This window comes from Globicephala melas, chromosome 21 (genome assembly GCF_963455315.2).
Source record: "Globicephala melas chromosome 21, mGloMel1.2, whole genome shotgun sequence".
Taxonomy (NCBI): Eukaryota; Metazoa; Chordata; class Mammalia; order Artiodactyla; family Delphinidae; genus Globicephala; species Globicephala melas.
Genome location: NC_083334.1, coordinates 24,188,873 through 24,206,479, shown reverse-complemented (window position 1 = coordinate 24,206,479; position 17,607 = coordinate 24,188,873). Strand labels below are relative to the sequence as shown.

General features: G+C 40.8%; 1 long non-coding RNA gene across 1 annotated transcript in view; it reads left to right on the top strand.

Moving 5' to 3' along the window:
* The first annotated feature begins 5,110 nt into the window (after nt 1-5,110).
* The window catches only part of LOC132594385 (uncharacterized), a 78,601-nt gene continuing 66,104 nt past the window's right edge, over nt 5,111-17,607 (top strand). The window contains exon 1 of the long non-coding RNA XR_009560530.1: nt 5,111-5,182. This is a non-coding gene — a long non-coding RNA (uncharacterized lncRNA). The remainder of the gene's footprint in view (nt 5,183-17,607) is intronic.

Below are 17,607 nucleotides of genomic sequence, written 5' to 3'. Positions count from 1 at the left end.
CCATGTTAGCTAATAAAGTAGAAATAAAGGTATCAGTGTTAATATGACTTCCCTGGTACCCTCCTTGGGGACGATGAGATGATGAATATTAATGTTATTATTATTGACTATATTATATAACACAATACAGTGATATAAAGAAAGAATCATTATCATCATTTTGCAGATTATTGAAGGCAGTTGTTCAGATCAAATACTATTTTTATTTTATCACTTTTCATTGAGCAAAAGTTTCTTTCTTTTGCCTTATTAGTACATGAACCATCCAATAGAAATAATGCTACTTAAGATAATGAATATATTATACGTTATTCATTTGCCCTCAAAGATTGATTTGAAAATTTCACCGTGATATCATTACTGATATTTAGGAGTAATGAATATGAATTTTATTTATTTCTACGAACACTTTATGGGACTTATTGTTGCCATTTACAAATATGCCAAACGCGAAGAAAGAAGAGGCTCTACTGGGAGGTTTTGCATCAGCTCTTACTGTATCTACTCATGAAAGAGTGGCATAAATAAATATTTTATTATCCACCCCCTAACCTGGGGTGCCATGTTAGAACATTAGTTCTAACTTTCTCCATTCGTTGATGCTTTGACTCAGAGAGAAACACATCAAATCTTAGACGAGGAAAGAATCCTCGGTATCTAGTTTGAAGTTCTTAATTTTATAAATGATAAAGAGGTTCAGAAAAGCTGACTGCCTTTCCCAGGGTCATAAAGCTCTTTATTTTTAGTATGAGGTTTAGAACTGAGGCTCCAGCTCTCCCAATTCTGTGCCGTGCCCACAAGCCACAATAGTTTAACTAAAAACCCCGTCATAAGCCTCCCTAAAAAGCCGGCAGCCTTTCAAAAACCATTTCTAGAAGTGATAGGATACACAATCGTAGCACTTCAGAAAGGCCAAGTTCTCAGCACCTACAGTGCTCAGTTCTCCATCACAAAGGTCTCCTCTTACAAAGGAAAGAGGTCTCGCCCCTAAGCCAGCACTGAGCCATCTTCCGGCTGCTTCTCCTGAGAACACCATTCCCAAAACACAACAAGCAACAGCTTGCTATTTGTGGTCCCTCTTTCTTGAGTGTTTCATTTTTCCATAGTTAAGCTCTTCTCTGGCATAAGATATAGGCCCCAGTTGGGACATGAAAAAGTTAAAGACTTTTCCATCATCTTTTCCTGGAATACATCCGTGTTCAGAAAAAATCCAACACCGGCCCCCATAGGAGGAGGGCAAAGAAAGACTGAAGAAACAGGCAGATAACTCCAGATTGGTGGGTGTCAGATTTAATAAACAAAGGAACTTACACACGAGGCTTGTCTTGGGCGCCGCAAAATAAGCCTAACTCTGCACCCGCCCGCCAGAATCTTAGGAGTTCATATAGAGGCTTTAGCAGCGTTCAGTCACGTGTACAGTCCAGGTAGGCTCACATTACTCTCCCAAGGCTGTGACCCTGAACTGGGTCCAAGTGCGGAAATAGCAGGTGAAATGTACATTTCAGGCACTAGAGTAAGGAGCCTCCTACTGACCGGATCCAGTTCACAGGATGACCTGTGGGCATGTCCTCTTGATGACCTCCTCCAACAATCAGAAGAGATTTGTTTCAGGGTTCAAAAACAACTCCACAATGAAATACCAACAAAATTTACTGCAAATATAGATAGAGAGCAGTATCTCCTAAGTCATGAAGTCTAAATGGAATTATGAAGACTGCTCCAAAAATAAGAAATTTGTTAAGCTATAAAGAAACTCATTAAGCTATATATTTTATTACAAAGGATATGTTCTCTGAGCAATACGACGAAAGAAGATATTATAATGGGTATTACAAACAGCTAAATCTTTGGAATGAGACTAGTGAGTCTTTCCATGACAAGTCCTAAAGATCTATCTACAATTTATGGTGGGATCTCCAGTGGCACTGGAACATGATTTTGAAGCCTTTTCCAATGTTTACAGGACACGTTCATCTTTCACCCTGTAATCTTATTTTTAAACTTAGTCATATTCTCATTAAACTCTATATTAGAGGAAATATCTAATATTGTGAGCAATAATATGGCATTAGATGTAAACTCTACAGCCAGATTTCCTGAGTTCAAATTCCAGCTTCAACCCTACTAGCTATATACCCATGGCAAGTTAATTAACCTCTTTGTGCCTCAAGTTTCATTACCTATAAAATATAGCTAGTACAGTAACTCCCTTTTAGGATGAAATACACTTGATTAGATTAGCATGCATAAAGCATTTAGAAGAGGGCCTAGCACATAGTCAGTGGCATATCAATTACTATGATTTCATTCTTATTCTTGATCACAGTGACAACTGCCTTAGAATTACTTTTGTGTGTGTGCAGGACAAAGGCAATTAATGTTTGAATGAATGAAGCAACAGATGAAGATCATATTAAGGACTTGTTTTAAAAACCTGATTTTAGGGCTTCCCTGGTGGCGCAGTGGTTGGGAGTCCGCCTGCCGATGCAGGGGACGCGGGTTCATGCCCCGGTCTGGGAGGATCTCACATGCAGCGGAGCGGCTGGGCCTGTGAGCCATGGCCGCTGAGCCTGTGCGTCTGGAGCCTGTGCGTCTGGAGCCTGTGCTCCGCAACGGGAGAAGCCACAACAGTGAGAGGCCCGCGTACCGCAAAAAAAAAAAAAAAAAAAAAAACCCTGATTTTAATATTCATAATAAGTCATTCCCAATAGACTGAGCCCCAAACATTGATTCTTCGGGGAAAGAATCCACCGACTTCTGAACTTCATACTCTGGGCATAACATCCCCAAAGAGCCTCCTTAACAGTCAGCAAAAACACCTTCTGCATAATCTATCCCCATGTAATCAGTTGAACAGTCTCAACTTGGTGGGAAATGGCATTACTTTTTTCTCCAGTCACTGTTTTTAAATACGCTCAGTTGGATCTCCATCTCTTGGTCCTTGTTTCAGACAGATCCTGTAGCTTCCAGATTTTTAAAAGGATGCAAAGAACGCAACCCCATTACGTTAATGTAACTGCCGTGCAGGGATTAAAGGGGTCTGGTCCAGTCTAAATCTAGTGCAATCTCATCTCCAATCCCAAGCCGCTCTCCAAATACCCCAAATCGGGCAGCCATGTGGGGGAGACTGGCCTGTTCCCTCCCGTTTCCTCCCCACCCTCCCCCTTGTGCTTCTGGCTTTTCCAGGGTCTGGGTTAAGGAAGATCAAATTAAAGGAAAGGCGTATTTTTTGTTTGCTTAAATTACTCTGCATTTTAGTTCTTCCTTGGTTAATACTGGCTGGCTATCAGTGACCTCTTTTGGGCTGACATCCAAATAACTAGCACTTTTGTGACGTTCACGGGAAGCTTCTTTAGGAGTTTTGCAGGTACTCAACACTGCACAGTTCCCAGACAAAGGTGATCCAGGTTTTGGCTTACCTCTTGAAATTCTCCCTATCCCTAATGGTATATCTCCTCCCATCCCAGTCTAAGACTATAGTGTTCTCTTGCCACAGCAAGGTACCTTTGGGAGAGGTACTTTTAAGATAGCTCTGGGACTTCCCTGGTGGTCCAGTGGGTAAGACTCCACGCTCCCAATGCAGGGACCTGCGTTCAATCCCTGGTTGGGGAAATAGATCCGGCGTGCATGCTGCAACTAAGAAGCCCACATGCCACAACTAAAAAGAAGAGAAAAAAAGATCCCGTGTGCTGCAGTTAAGACCCGGCACAGCCAAAATAAATTACATAAATAAATAAATATTTTTTAAAAAGATAGCTTCTACCTTCCACAGCACTCTCAAGCCATAGGAAACTCAAACATCCTTTCCAAGCCAGACGATGACAAGGCGGGCTACTACCCACTCATTTTGCTCTGTCATTATAGGTGCTCCATCTGCTGTCCTACCTTCAAAATTCCCCAGGTAAGAAGTAGGTCCCAGTCTCCAAACATCAAGGAGCACCTTGATCTCTCTCTCCCAGGGAAGGCATAAGGGCTTCCATGTTTCAACAAGTCTCTAGTGCAGGAGAGAGCTGCCAATTTCCTCATATTCTAGGGACCCCCAATATCACCTTGTAGCTTCCCTGCACCCTCTCAGTTGGTTTGAAAGAGGTGTTACCTTCTTTTACCTGAAGTGAGTGGGAAAATGCCACAGTCCTCCCCAGTTAAGCCAACTGCTCTCTACTTTTGTGTATTCCTTGCTTCCCTCCATGGGAATGAGGTAAGGAGTAAAAGGGTGATGATCCCAGGACAAGTCCGGTCACAGGTTACTAAGTTCACAAAGTATCTCCTGGCTTATGTTACCTTTGTGCCAGGCATGGAATTGGGGCAACATCCCAAAATCAGCAAGGAAAGTATCTGAAATGTTCTATAAAGGAAAAGTAAAAGGGAAGGAGGGCATTTCTCTTCTGAGGTCATTAATACAATATGAAAGATAGGCCAAAAACTCATATGGTAAATAGGAATGAAAATGTCTGTGAACCCTACGTTTATCTACAGCAGATGTCAGCCTACCAAGAACAAACATTTGGGAAAATACTAAAGCAGTAAGTTATTTTATCTTGATATTAAAAATGCAGATGCAGTGAATAATTGATTAAAATTGTGTTTGATAGACTGAGCATTCTTTACTATATTATGAACATTCAGTTATGTGCACTGTTAGTTCTAGAATTTTAGAAAAGGGTCAACTCTTTAAATAGTGACTTTTCTCTTCATTAAGTTAAATTAATGTACAATTCTTGGATTTCATCCTTGGCCCTCAAGGCAAAAGTTCTTCATTATTAAAGCATTTTAATTTAGAGTTTATACATTCACCACTTAAACTTTGCTATTCTCTACTTAATTGTGAAATTTCAAAACATTCATTGATAAGAGTTTTTGTTAGGTTTACCAGATATCATAATGATTTATAAGCAGCTTCTGATTTATACAAGCTTAACATGTGATATATATATATGGGGGAGAGACAGAAAGAGAGAGAGAGAGGTGCTTGTGGCCGGGAGAGAATTGTGAAGCCAAATGCCATGTGACCAGAGAACTCTTCTTTCTTCTGGAAATTCCATTCTCCTGTCTCTTCAACCTCTTACAGCCTAGAAACGCTCCTAACTATATCTTTATTCTGTTTTCACCTAGGAACTGTATCAATGAGATTCACAACGGGTTCAAGATACCATCGTTTTTCTGTCAAGAGGCATTAAGAGAGGTAAATTTCCACTGCTGTAATTTATTCTTCTGCAGTAGCGACACTCTCCTGCCCTTACAGAGTATCTCTATCCCTGATCCCACCCACTCATCACTCCTTTTTAATTTCTGTTACAAAAATGTGGTCACAAGTATTCCTGCAGCTCAATATGAATCATATTTGAATTTTTCCATGGAAACATTGGTTTAGTTCAGTGCTGTTGGGACACCCAGAGACTAATGAGTCATTGGAGGGTTGGCCTGTGGATCCCACCACCTGCAATTGTTTCTATAGGAAATCGTGTCTGGAGTTTCAAACAATGGACGTGAAATGCTAAGTTAGAGATACCCTGCGTTCTTTACAAATAACAGAAAGATCAAAGAGGGAAAAGCTCCTTATCAAGTTCAACCTTTTCAAATGAACAACATTGACATCCTGTGTCACATAGAAGTTATCTTCAGAATTCCCTCTTTTATATAAAGCAGCAAACTTCCCCTTGAAATTAGTTCTTGGTCCAATGAAGAATAAGATCTTCCTTCATGTCTTCTCCATGATCTAATAAGCTAATCTGCTCTACACTCATCTGTTCTTAACATCTTTACTTTTTCCATCTCCCCTAACATTTTCTGTTATATTTCTGCCTCAAATTCTAAAGTTCTGGTAACAGGCTAGTTGATAGTAGAACCACCTTCCTATTGTCTTTATCCCCCAGCTTGACCAAATTTAGTTACGCTTAACCCTGCTACAGGCTAATGTTACCTGGATAGTCTTACTTTTCCACCATTCACCAGCAGGCTTCAGATGGAAGCCATGCTTAAAACTGCCCTAAGGTCTAGGAATCCGAGAGCAAAGAGCTTAGTGTCAGCATCCATGGTTTCATGACAATTTGGGGAGGAATGGTAGAGGTTCTTGAAGTTTTCACCAGAGTGAGTAGAAATTTCTTGAGGTTGGAAACTCTTGAACAGAAGACATTTTTTTTTTTTACAAGTTTTGTTTATCCAAGTGATGCATGCATATGGTCCAAGATGATACCACTTCTATAAGATTTGTTAAGTCTCAAAATATCCCTACTCCTCATTTCCCCGTCCATAAAATGCTCACTTTCAGCTCTTTTAGTGACTCTTGTTTTTTACCCCAAGAACATGCTTGAACAGCTATTGCTAGATTTTTTTTGTTCAGTTTTAGGCATTATCTATTAACTATGGAAGACAGGAATTTAGCTTTTTTTTCTCCTTCTAGCCCCCCAAAAGCAGCACACTCTCCATGCCCCAGTAGTCTTAAAACAAAATTTTGATATTCAGTGGTTATATTATCATACCTATGTATGTAATTCAGGACTATGCCATGTAATAAGCTATGACTGAAATGCCTTCCCTGCTCAAAATTTTACCTACCCTGAAGTAGGGTAGGTAAAACAATTATTTGGAGTTTTTCCCATTTGTTTAACTTTCTATGTACTTACCCCTAAGTCAACCTCAAATCCTTCCTTACCTGTCTAAACACCCTCCCATTGCATTTATTTACATTAGCTATTCTATCAGCTTCATCTTCTTAAAGAATTGTCTTCCTATAATTCCAACCTGTTCTAACCTCTGCCAGTTACTCTTGTTGCCTGATGAAGAGTTTTTACCTGGAGATTCCATTTACTATCCAATGAATGGACCTTGCTTCTCTCCTGAGTTGAATCTCCTGTTTCTTAGATACAATGTCTCTCTTTTTCTTGGTCCACGCCTTTGTTTTAATGGAATACATCCTTCAGCAGCCTCCCAAGAAATGGAGTAAATGTTTTAAGAAGGTCCTTATACTTCACTGGCAAATTAATCTGTCCTTACACTTCATTGGCAATTTGGCCGAGTATAGGTTTCTCGGTTGGAAGTGATTTTCCCTTAGAATGTAGAAGTTACTGCTCCATTGTTCTTTGTCAGCATTGTTTTTCTGAAATCTGCAGCCATTCTAATTCCTGTTCCTTTTTATAAGATTGGTTCCCCGCCCGCACCCGCCAAAGGCTTGTGGGATCTTCTCTTTATCCCCAGTGTTCTGAAATATTGTGATGGACCTTGGTGGAGATCAATTTTTAACAGCTTTGCAGATTCCTCCCTCTGACTCCTTGATCCTATATGCCTGCTTCTTCTCCCCACAGACATAATCCTGTAGGTTTATTCCTTGGAGAGGGTAATATAGGGGGTCTCTGGATTGGGGGACATCTTTTACCTAGTATAAGCCTATTCATCTTTTAATCTCAGCTCAAGGGTCTTCCCCTTTGAGAGCATCCCTGGTTCAACCAGCCTGAGTCAGTCACTCCCTTTTTTGTGCCACTGTTGTGTCTCATATTTACCTCTATTATGGACCTTATAACACTATATTGCATTGTCTGTTTCATTTACAAAAAATCAAAGTCAAGGATAATGTTTTATTTCACTATGAAATATTCTTCTGATCCACAAAAGGAAGTAAATTGATTTCTTATATATGCTAAGTCCTTTATATACTCCCATTAAATCCTTAAAATCCAATGAGAAATGCATTATAATTTCTACTTTACAGCTGAGGAAACCAAACCTTAGAGAGGTTAAATTACTTCTACAGGACACGCAGATAAGCAGCGGAGCTGGGATTCAACCCCAGGCCCACTTGTTTCCAAAGTTAGCAGCCTTTCTTCTTTGCTCTTAAATGAATCAGTGTGTCCATCCTCCTTGCAGGTTCCTCCCCGTACCTCCTGTAGTGGTTTCTAGGGCTGCTGTAACAAATTACAACAAGTTTGGCAGCTGAAAACAAGAAATTCATTCTCTCATAGTTCTGGACGCTAGAAGTCTGAAATCAAAGTGTCCCGCCATAGGCTCTAGGGACAATCTGTTCCTTGCTCCGTCCAGCTTCTGGTGGCTGGCTGTCAGCATTGCTCATGGCTGTACCGCTCTAATCTCTGCTCTACTTTCACATGGCCTTCTCCTCTCCATCAGTATCTCCCATATGTATCTCGTATAAGGACACTTGTTGTTGGGTTTAGGACCCCTCCAGATAATCCAGGATGCTCTCATCTCGAAATTCTTAATTACATCTGCAAAGACCCTTTTTCCAAATAAGGTCACATTTACAGGTTCTATTAATGGGGGGACCACCATTCAATACACCATACCTCCATCCTCTTTTACCCCTTTGAAAAGAAACAGCATTGTTTGGAAGAAAGACCTTGGCTTTGAAACAGATGGACTTGGATTCTAATTCTAGCTCTGCCTCCTACTGGCTGTGTGATGTTTGGTCAGTAACTGAAAACCATGAGCCTTTCCCTCTTCTTTAAAATGGAAATATTTGTTTCACAGACTGATTTGAAGATTAAATGAAGTAAATCACCTAACACACAGTGGATAGGAGTAACTGTTCATTCTCTCACTACCTTTATACATAACCCCTCTCAAAGGCCAAATCACAAACTGAGTGATACATACTAGATTTTATTTAAAAATCACTGAAAATAAGTTCAGATTTTAAACACAGCCATCGTTTGAACTCTGCACTTTTTGCTCTTAGCTAGTTTCCGTTTTCAATTTCCTTGGATCTGGTTCTGATCTTAATATAGGTAAAAGTTGCATGGCTGCATAGTCAAGATATGAGTTTTAAAAGATTTTTGCATTTTTCTCAAAACTGACAAATATTTAAGGGATGTGTATTACGTGCCAGTTTATAAGTCTCAAAAATGTGTTATTTTATGAGACATACCTCATCCTTTTAATCCAAAAGAGCATTGTCTAACCAACTCTATTCACCACATTTAATACTAGACTACTTTTGGCTATTTCCAAAACCAGAATTTATCCTCGAGGAATGAATATTTGATACTCCTAAGTACATTTTTTTTAATGTGATAAGTAGCATAGTTGGGTGGAAAGAATAACAAAACATAAATCAGAAGAACTTGCTTCAAAATCCAGTGTATTGGGCTTCCCTGGTGGTGCAGTGGTTAAGAACGCCTACCGATGCAGGGGACACGGGTTCGAGCCCTCATCCGGGAAGATCCCACATGCCACAGAGCAACTAAGCCCGCGCGCCTAGAGCCAATGCTCCGCAACAAGAGAAGCCACCATGATGAGAAGCCCCTGCACCGCAACTAGAGAAAGCCACGCACAGCAACGAAGATACAACACAGCCAAAAAAAATTAAAAATAAAATAAATTTATATTTTAAAAAATTCATTGTGTTATTACCAACTATGTGACCTAAGGGAAGTCATATAATCTGGCTGAAACCATTTTTTCTTCTACAAAGAATGATGCAGATACCTGCCTTGTTAACTTTTAGAGCTGTTGTTAATACATGCTCCACGTAAAAAATATACAAACCCTGGACTGGGCTAGAAATACGAAGTTGAATGTGAGGAACATAGACCCTGACCCTCCCTAGTGGACAGAATCCAACTAAAATTATATCTGCGAAAGCATCTAAAAATTTTTTTAAAGTTATATGTGTTACTGGACCCCTCATGTTCCCAGTAATGATGGTCACCCTACAATGATGGGATAATACAGAACCCAATCTTAAGCCTCTTTATTTATGATTAATTATGGGAGTAGGTAATACAACAGCACCTGCCCAGATTAAAGGGGTAAGCTCCTAAGAGTTAATAAGGGCTAAATCTCACAATCCATTGCAACAGCTTTCAGAATTCTCTTCCAGTCCTGCAATTCGCTCTCCTATTACGCGCCCTGTATGACCCTTAAAAATTCTTATCATAGTTTGTAAGGGACCATCTAGAGCATCAGACTGAAGATGTTGCCCTCCTACCAGACCCCAGAGTTATCTGGTGGTCTGGTGGGCCCCTGCAGCATGCAGTGATGGCCCAAGAGCATGTGAAACCCTCCTCCAGGTCAGACTACAGCCTTGTGTATACTTATTAGCCGAGTGTCCTCTGTATCCTCCTGCATTAATACTATAAATAGATTACACAGTCTTACGGAGCAATTAAAGGAAAGATAAGTGTAACTATAACCTTTCCATTAGCACAAAGGCAAACTACAACACATGTTAAGAAAGGCAGGACACTAAAAGAAAGTGGGATACACCCAAATAAGACAACTGCTCTGGAGTACTGAAAAGAGAGAAATGCAGACCAAACAATGAGGCAGCTTTGAGATTATGCCCTGCTAACCTTAAATATATTTGCTCCATTTTAAGATCTCTTCAATCCCATGAAAATATAAAGCAGTCAATGTATCATGAGCAAGACTCACTCAGCACGCAGCTAATTCCATTTCCCAGCATTCCTTGTGGTCAGGAACAGCCCCGTGATGGGTTTCTGGTCAATGGAAGGTACGTGCGTCACTTCCAGGGCTGGTCCACGGGCATCCCGCTGGCTGGCTGGAGGGAAGATACCCTTGGATGCCTCGTGGGGAAGATGGTAGAGTCTCCATCAGTCTGTCCGAGTTACCCAATGGAAGAGGGACACTCGACTCATTTGCTTACCCTTCCAGTACCATCGCGGGAACAGGAAAAAAGACTTCTACTACATGTGAGACTTCATAACATTTTGGAAATTAAGACACTCTAAATAATAGATTCCAACAGAAATTCCTTTAAAAAAAAACAGAGCATGTGTTTTGAAAATATTGTGAATCACACTACTGTCAGTGAAGTTCTTGGGAGGACATAGAGTCGTAGTTACCAGTGTGGGCTTTGTAATCAGACAGGCCTGAGTTTGAGTCCACGTTTACCACTAGGTAGATTCATGGTATTGATTGGGTTACACTAAGTCTCAGTACTTTTTTAATGTACAATATTTGGGATATTAATTGGGTCTATTTCATAGTATTGCTCTTTATCACAGTGCCTGGCACATAATAAGTGTTCAAGAAAAGTTGTCTTGGGGCTTCCCTGGTGGCGCAGTGGTTGAGAGTCCGCCTGCCGATGCAGGGGACACGGGTTCATGACCCAGTCCGGGAAGATCCCACATGCCGCGGAGCGGCTGGGCCCGTGAGCCATGGCCGCTGGGCCTGTGCGTCCGGAGCCTGTGCTCCACAACGGGAGAGGCCACAACAGTGAGAGGCCCGCGTACCGCAAAAAAAAAAAAAAAAAAAAAAGAAAAGTTGTCTTATTATTGAGTGTATATCGTTCCAGGTAGTTTTAAAAATTAAACCATTAATAGTCATTAGGGCTGTTATGGAGTCATTCAGGTTCTCCTTCCAGACAAAGGGTAGCTTATACTTCCCTTCCCGCCCCTCGGAGTTATATGTATTCATGTGGTAAATTCTGACCAGTGAAATATGAGCGGAATTGACATATATCACTTCTAGGTGGAAGGTTTTTTCATAAATTTATTTATTTATTTGGCTGCGTTGGGTCTTCATTGCTGCGTGCGGGCTTTCTCTAGTTGCAGCGAGTGGGGGCCACTCCTCGCTACGGTGCGCAGGCTTCTCATTGCAGTGGCTTCTCTTGCCGCGGAGCACGGGCTCTAGGCGCGCGGGCTTCAGCAGTTGTGGCACACGGCCTCACTAGTTGTGGCTCGCAGGCTCTAGAGCGCAGGCTCAGTAGTTGTGGCGCACGGGCTTACTTGCTCTGAAGCATGTGGGATCTTCCTGGACCAGGGCTCCAACCCGTGTCCCCTGCATTGGCGGGTGGATTCTTAACCACTGCGCCACCAGGGAAGTCCCAGGTGGAAGTTTTAAGAGTCAGCATTTAAAATGCTACCTCTGTTTTCTGCCGCACCACTGGCAATTACCCAGCTAGTGGCTGCTCTGTCAGCTTGGGTCCTAGAGCCAGCCCATAATGTAGCATGGCCAAGAAATAAATCCTTGTTATTTTAAGCAACTAGAGTTGCTGGAGTTTTTTTATTACTAGCCCCTTCTGACCTATATAGGAACAAATGTTCATATGGGTAAGTTAGTTTTAAAAATAGTTTCATTGTTTTATAGCAACCTCTAATAATAATACCTGCCAATTGCAGAGTGCTCACAGTATTCCAGGAACTGCTATATGCTTTACATGTGTTTACTCATCCATTTCCACAATAACCCAGTGAGCCGTCTACACTGTTCTTAGCCCCCCTTAGTAGGGGCAGAGTAAGTTCCTTGCCCAAGGTGACATAACCGGTATAGCCTAGAAACCAGTTTCAAGCCAGCCCATCTGACTCTCGATGCTCTGCAGTTCACCTTGCGTCCCGTTACCTCCTGCAGGGAATGCTGTGGTGACCTCCCAGGTCCCTGCTTCAGGACCGAGGCTCTGGTTTCATCAGTTGTCAGAAGTACTGACCGCTGGTGGGCTGGCTCCGAACACCCTGGAAACCTCCCTCAGGCAGAGAGCTGCCTCCCCCAAGTGGGCCCCTCCCTGAAGGACCGGCAGAAACTGCTGCCTCGGCATTGAAGTACAACTTCTCCCTTTGCCTTTTTCTGCTTCCCTCACTCCCACTGCTCCCCAAAGCATTCCCAAATACATTTCCTTCACACAAATCTCATCATCTCAGAGTATGTTTCCCAGGAAACCAGAACAACAATACCTCCCTATCTAGCCCTACATGTGTCCTGAAACGTACACAGACTACATTTTAACTCCATGCACAACTAATTGCCGAATGACTGTCACAGACCATGTGAGTTCAGGGAAAATAAAGACCATCAGGCTGTCTGGAGAGAACTGGAATGATGAAACTTCTCACAAGTTAACGGAGACATAAGACTTTCCTACTTTCTCCATTGAATTCAGTACACTGCATTTCTCAGAAATGTCACCTGTAGTTATCAGATCCAGAAAAATGTCAAAAAAAAAAAACCCCACATATTTGTATATAACAAATGATAGTTGGTCTGTATTATGACATTTATTCGTAACTGCAAGCAGACATGGGAAATTGTCTCAAGATTACGTAACTCATGAGCTGGTGCTCTTCGTCTTTTTCATGAAGACAGATGTCTCAGGAGACTAGAAGCCATGCATCTCTGTTGTACCAGATATTACGTATCGCTGTTTTACTTATACATAAGAATACTATTGAAAACTGATGTCTTAAATTGATTTTGATTTCTAAGAAATGATCAGTAGAACCTAAGATTTACTCCATACCCCATCACATCTGCTCTCTCTTGCACAGCTTATCTTACTTGACATCTAATTCCAATAAAATTTAAAGACAGCCAAAGTATTACTTCTGGTGTATTTCTTTTACCATAATTGAGTATTTCTCACAATTTAAGCTCTATCCCATTATAAACTGTCTACATTTACATGTTGTAAAACTTGAAATACACATGAAGTTCACAGGTGTAGTAACAAACAGGCCAAATTATAAAACCAAGAGTCTGAATGAATCTATGTAATTTAAGATAAACATTATTACCTATTTTACCTTGGTATAAGCATATCTTGTGCACTGTACATTCTGCTTATATATCTTCACTACATATTAATATAGGTCAACAGCTAATGTTATATAGAGTTCAGGAGAAGTTAGATTATTATATTTCCTTCTTTATGGATTGATTATCTTAGTCTGCTCAGGCTGCTATAACAAATACCATAGACTGGGTGGCTTAAACAATAGAAATTTATTTCTCACAATTCTGGAGGCTGGAAGTCCAAGATCAGGGTGCCAACATGGTTGGATTCCTGGTTTGCAGACAGCCATCTTCTCCTTGGACCCTTACATGGTGGACAGAGAGAGAAAAAGACAAAAGCAAACTCTTTAGTGTCCCATCTAAAAAAGTGTTAATCCCATCATGAGGGCTCTACCCGCATGATCTAACTTCTTCCCAGAGGCTCCATCTCCAAATACCATTACGTTGGTATTAGGGCTTCAACCCAGGAATTTAGGGGGGGAAACAAATATTCAACTCCTATTTTTCACCTAACCAAAGAACTATGATTTCAGCAATAAAAACTAAAAATTGAGTAGCTTATATTGCCCACATTGTTTAAATCAATGTGGAGTTTGCATTTACAAAACAGGTAACAAAGCACTTTGCTACCATCATTTCGAAATGTAAATAAGAATTATATTCCTTATTGGCTGCTTTAGTTTTACTGAATGTACCTTAAATTATGTTAATGCTTCAAGGGGAAAAAAATTTTGCATTCTTATTACTACTCATTGAACAATTGCTTTATTTTCACAGAATTACGGACAGGAATACAAAATATGCACCCTGTAAATTAGGGCACTACTTGAGAGTAGCCTCTTGGAGTAACCAAGGAAAGAATAGCCAGGAAGGGTGGAAATCTTAAATTATAGGATATTTTCAGAGAAATACAATCTTGGAAAAAATTACAAGTGCCTGAGAAAATTCAAACTAATCAAAGAACTACCCTCATACTAGTGGTTCTCATGAGATTTGGTTTAATGCCTAGAAAAGAATTATCTAAAATTAGCATATCAATTATTTGGAGGTAAACAGTTGCTTTTTCTCCATTTTGAGGGTGTTCAAAAACAATCTGTTTACTGAAATAATTTCTAAATCTCCTCCCAGCAATTTTATTTTATAAATTAACTTGGACATATGAAAGCAAAGTTTGCTATATACTCCCCTCCCAAGTGCCTTCCGTTTAGCTAAGCCACAGTCCCGTACATTTGTGGTATCAACTGCTAGCCTTCCACCTCATCTTGGTTATCTGAAAAACATACAGTACGCTTTTTCATTCAGTGAATGCTTCTTTCATCAAAATAAATTTTGGCATTAAAATACCTAAACATCAATATCAAAATATTTAATTTAAAGCAAGGTCTGAAAAGGCCATCTGTCTAAATATAATAAGATATTTTCCTGACTATACATCTTATGAATAATTCTTTGATCCAATCTTGGCATTGATGGGATAGAGTCATTCAAATGCGGTGTGGACTCCTAAGAGGGAGAACATCTTAAAACTTGTCCTTGACTCTCAACCAGGCACATCCACCAGCAACGATCCCTGAGACAGAACTAGTGAAAGAAAGAATAACCATCATGACTATAGAAACTATTTTTGGTTAAGAGGATATATTAAACAGAAACATGATTTCTATTTTCAAAAGAGTTACAAAATAGTTTCTTCTCCAAATAGTTATTAATAGTATTAAACTTCATTAAATTTCTTTTCAAATGATTACAAATTCTCAATAAAAAATGGGCAAATCTTAAAGATTTTATTGAAGTACATAGTTTAGAAAACAAGCCGATTATCAGCTGGGTATATATTACTTCATATGAATAAATGACTGAATAATTTTCTTTTCGGCCGTGCTGCGCAGCATGAGAGATCTTAGCTCCCCGACCAGGGATCAAATCCATGCCCCCTGCGTGGAAGCACAGAGTCCTAACCACTGCACCGCCAGGCAAGTCCCTACATAATTATTAAAGAGAATGATATGGCATACTGGTTCTGAACGTGGGCTCTGGAGCCAGAGTATCTGAGATCAAATCTTGACTTCAGCACTTCCTAGCTGTGTGATGTTGCCATCAGGTAAACGAGCCATTAACCTAACTTCCTGTGCCTCAGTTTCCTCACCTAATAAATGGGGAGGATCATAATTATACCTACCTCGTAGAATTATTATGAAGATTAAATGTATTAATACATATAAAGCAGTTAGAACAATGCTTAGCACATGGTAATTTCCCAAAAAGCATTGCTACCCAGTGTTGCCAGTTAGTTTTTCCAGGCAGAAATTGACTTATAAATTCCCCCCATTTTTTTTTTTTTTTTTTTTTTGCTATATGCGGGCCTCTCACTGTTGTGGCCTCTCCCGTTGCAGAGCACAGGCTCCGGACGCACAGGCTCAGCAGCCATGGCTCACGGGCCCAGCCGCTCCGCGGCATGTGGGATCTTCCCGGACCAGGGCACGAACCCGCATCCCCTGCATTGGCAGGTGGACTCTCAACCACTGCGCGACCAGGGAAGCCAAATTCCCCCAATTTTGTGTCCTAATTTAGATACTCATGTAATCCATTATGTGTACGTATAATGTTTTTAAAGCTTCCTGCCATTGAAAAATGTGTATATAACATCTGGACATCAAAAAAAATGAGGTGACTTTGTTAAACGCTTGGAATTGTAAAGAATTGTGACCTACTTACTTCTGGTCTGTCATACCTGAAGTTTAGAACATAAGAAACACCACACTGGGGCTTCCCTGGTGGCGCAGTGGTTGAGAGTCCGCCTGCCGATGTAGGGGACACGGGTTCGTGCCCCGGTCTGGGAAGATCCCACGTGCCGCGGAGCAGCTGGGCCCGTGAGCCATGGCTGCTGAGCCTGCGCGTCCGGAGCCTGTGCTCCGCAGCGGGAGAGGCCACAACAGTGAGAGGCCCGCGAACCAAAAAAAAAAAAGAAACACCACACTGAGCTGCACCCCCAGCTTTGGCTGCTCATCGTTCTCTCTTTGACAGTGGTACCCAGAAGAAGGCTCCAGGGATAATATGGCTGCCCTCCAATATAACCAAACGAAAGCATTCAGGAATGTACACCAACAACCTTGTATACCTTCCCTGGGACCCATCAAGAATCTGTCATTCCTGGGACTTCCCTGGTGGCACAGTGGTTAAGAATCCTCCTGCCAATGCAGGGGACACGGGTTTGATCCGTGGTCCAGAAAGATCCCGCATGCCGCGGAGCAACTGAGCCCATGCGCCACAACTACTGAACCTGCATGCCACAACTACTGAAAGCCCGTGTGCCTAGAGCCCGTGCTCCACAACAAGACAAGCCACCGCAGTGAGAAGCCCGCGCCCCGCAACCAAGAGTAGCCCCCGCTCGCCGCAACTAGAGAAAGCCCATGTGCAGCAACGAAGACCCAACGCAGCCAAAACTTAAATAAATAAATTAATTAATTAAATTTTAAAAAAAAGAATCCCCGTCATTCCTTAATTTATGCCAATCCTTCTTAAATCATGTGCCATTTTTAATCTATTCCACTCTAGGAGGATGGCAAGCTAAATACATGTCTACTTTCTTTTTTATATTCATCCTGAAAACTACACTTTTAATCCTCACTAAAAGATTTTGTTCCAGAATTCCACACATAAGTAAATAAATGTTAGAGTGATAAGAAGTGTCATACACCCAGCATATGAGTTGAAAGCCATTCTGGATATTTTGAACTTAATTTCTAGAGAACTTTATTAACATGATAAAACCTGTAGGGTGTTTTGTTTTTGTTTTCATTTTTCTGAAAACCCAGTTATGCTCATGATTCTCCTTATTCAGATCAATGAATTGTTCACCTGGCCAATGAAAATGCGAAGACAATTGCAGTTCATTATAAGAAAAGCAATGGATCTTTCCTGAGCATAGTTTCTTATTTTATTTGCTATCAATTGTCTATTTGTACATCAGTATATGATGATTAGTTTTATGTTTCTGCCCTTGAGAGATGTTATACAATTAAGCATATAAAATGACTTCTTATTTTTACTTCCTTAAGGTGTATGATAATTAGATCCATAAACTTTAATTTTAAAGACTTAGTTTCATTTAACGTGGGTTCAAGTATTCCT